The 2,500-nt window shown below is 54.2% G+C and overlaps 3 non-coding genes across 3 annotated transcripts in view; all 3 read left to right on the forward strand.

Annotated features, from left to right (window-relative positions):
* Positions 1 to 1,588, forward strand: part of LOC139686251 (small subunit ribosomal RNA) — a 1,866-nt gene extending 278 nt beyond the window's left edge. The window contains exon 1 of the ribosomal RNA XR_011700343.1: positions 1 to 1,588. This exon is cut by the window's left edge and continues 278 nt beyond it. This is a non-coding gene — a ribosomal RNA (small subunit ribosomal RNA).
* Positions 1,589 to 1,791: 203 nt separating this feature from the next.
* Positions 1,792 to 1,946, forward strand: LOC139686246 (5.8S ribosomal RNA). The gene has a single exon (XR_011700338.1). It is a non-coding gene; the product is annotated as a 5.8S ribosomal RNA (ribosomal RNA).
* Positions 1,947 to 2,170: 224 nt separating this feature from the next.
* LOC139686248 (large subunit ribosomal RNA) overlaps positions 2,171 to 2,500 on the forward strand; it is a 4,113-nt gene continuing 3,783 nt past the window's right edge. The window contains exon 1 of the ribosomal RNA XR_011700340.1: positions 2,171 to 2,500. This exon is cut by the window's right edge and continues 3,783 nt beyond it. This is a non-coding gene — a ribosomal RNA (large subunit ribosomal RNA).

The raw sequence follows: 2,500 nt of genomic DNA on the forward strand, positions 1-2,500 counted from the left end.
GATCGCACGGTCTGAGCGCCGGCGACGCATCTTTCAAATGTCTGCCTTATCAACTTTCGATGGTAGGTTCTGCGCCTACCATGGTTGTAACGGGTGACGGGGAATCAGGGTTCGATCCCGGAGAGGGAGCCTGAGAAACGGCTACCACATCCAAGGAAGGCAGCAGGCGCGCAAATTACCCACTCCCGGAACGGGGAGGTAGTGACGAAAAATAACGATACGGGACTCATCCGAGGCCCCGTAATCGGAATGAGAACACTTTAAATCCTTTAACGAGGATCTATTGGAGGGCAAGTCTGGTGCCAGCAGCCGCGGTAATTCCAGCTCCAATAGCGTATATTAAGTTGTTGCGGTTAAAAAGCTCGTAGTCGGAGGTGTGTCTCGGACGGTCGGTTCGCCGCTTGTCGGTGCTCAACTGGCCGGTCCGGACGTCCTGCCGGTGGGGTCCGCGAGGCTCCGTTATCCTTCTTTGGTCCTCTTCACCGAGTGCCTTGGTGGGCCGGCACGTTTACTTTGAACAAATTAGAGTGCTCAAAGCAGGCCGTTGGTCGCCTGAATACTGTGTGCATGGAATAATGGAATAGGACCTCGGTTCCATTTTGTTGGTTTTCAGAACTCGAGGTAATGATTAATAGGGACGGACGGGGGCATTCGTATTGCGACGTTAGAGGTGAAATTCTTGGATCGTCGCAAGACGAACCGATGCGAAAGCATTTGCCAAGAACGTTTTCGTTGATCAAGAACGAAAGTTAGAGGTTCGAAGGCGATCAGATACCGCCCTAGTTCTAACCATAAACGATGCCAGCTAGCCATCCCCGCCGAAGTTCCTTCTATGACTCGGCGGGCAGCTTCCGGGAAACCAAAGCTCTTGGGTTCCGGGGGAAGTATGGTTGCAAAGCTCAAACTTAAAGGAATTGACGGAAGGGCACCACCAGGAGTGGAGCCTGCGGCTTAATTTGACTCAACACGGGAAACCTCACCAGGCCCAGACACCGGTAGGATTGACAGAATAAGAGCTCTTTCTTGATTCGGTGGGTGGTGGTGCATGGCCGTTCTTAGTTGGTGGAGCGATTTGTCTGGTTAATTCCGATAACGAACGAGACTCTGGCCTGCTAACTAGGCGTCGGAATCTATTATGCTTCCGACGTAGCTATCTTCTTAGAGGGACAGGCGGCTCCTAGCCGCACGAGATTGAGCAATAACAGGTCTGTGATGCCCTTAGATGTTCTGGGCCGCACGCGCGCTACACTGAAGGAATCAGCGTGTCCTCCCTGGCCGAAAGGCCCGGGTAACCCGCTGAACCTCCTTCGTGCTAGGGATTGGGGCTTGCAATTGTTTCCCATGAACGAGGAATTCCCAGTAAGCGCGAGTCATAAGCTCGCGTTGATTACGTCCCTGCCCTTTGTACACACCGCCCGTCGCTACTACCGATTGAATGATTTAGTGAGGCCTTCGGACTGGTGCGCGGCGCTCGCCGCCTCAACACCGGTGGCGCCGATGTTGCTGGAAAGATGGCCAAACTTGATCATTTAGAGGAAGTAAAAGTCGTAACAAGGTTTCCGTAGGTGAACCTGCGGAAGGATCATTACAGCTTTCGATTATAAAATCGTAGCTTTGGAACGAATTGGTGAAGAGAAAAAGGGACAAAGAAGGCGAGCAGTCGGGTGCCCGGCTTTCAAAAGCCGGCTTTAAAAGACACACGCCCAACTCGCTCGCAAAGAAGGGAAAAAATTCCCAGTTTGTATGTTTCGATGAAACGAATTTTTTACATAAAATGAAATGAAAGAAAGAAATTCTAAACGGTGGATCACTCGGCTCGTGGATCGATGAAGAACGCAGCTAACTGCGCGTCGAATTGTGAACTGCAGGACACATGAACATCGACGTTTCGAACGCACATTGCAGCCCTCGGATTTTGTTCCCGGGCTACGCCTGGCTGAGGGCCGGCAATTCAGTTCGCGAACGGAAACGTTTGCGTACTGGGGCGACGAGCATCCCTCGCTGGGATGGATCGTCGCCCGGATTGATAGGGGGCTCTGCGGGAGATTGGGCGAGACCCGTCCCCGCCGGTCGAGGTGAGACGCTTCGTTATTTTTTGACGGCGTTCGCCTGCGGATCGGTGGGGGCTCGGTTATTACTCCCTCTCCACGGGCAACTATATCATTTGGGCCGACCTCAGAGCAGGTGAGACCACCCGCTGAATTTAAGCATATTAATAAGCGGAGGAAAAGAAACTAACCAGGATTCCCTTAGTAACGGCGAGCGAACAGGGATCGACTCCAGGGCCAAAGCTCGCGCCCCCCGCGGGGCGCCGAGCGCTGTGGCGTTTGGGAGCGTCCAATTTCCCGAGGGGCGCCGGAGAGTCCAAGTCCCTCTTGAACGGGGCCACGGCCCGGAGAGGGTGCCAGGCCCGTGCGACCTCCGCGCTTGCCTCCCGGGAGGGGCGCTCCTCAGAGTCGGGTTGCTTGAGAGTGCAGCCCAAAGTCGGTGGTAAACTCCA

The sequence above is a fragment of the Hetaerina americana genome, unplaced genomic scaffold (assembly GCF_022747635.1).
Source record: "Hetaerina americana unplaced genomic scaffold, ioHetAmer1.1.p SCAF_1354, whole genome shotgun sequence".
Taxonomy (NCBI): Eukaryota; Metazoa; Arthropoda; class Insecta; order Odonata; family Calopterygidae; genus Hetaerina; species Hetaerina americana.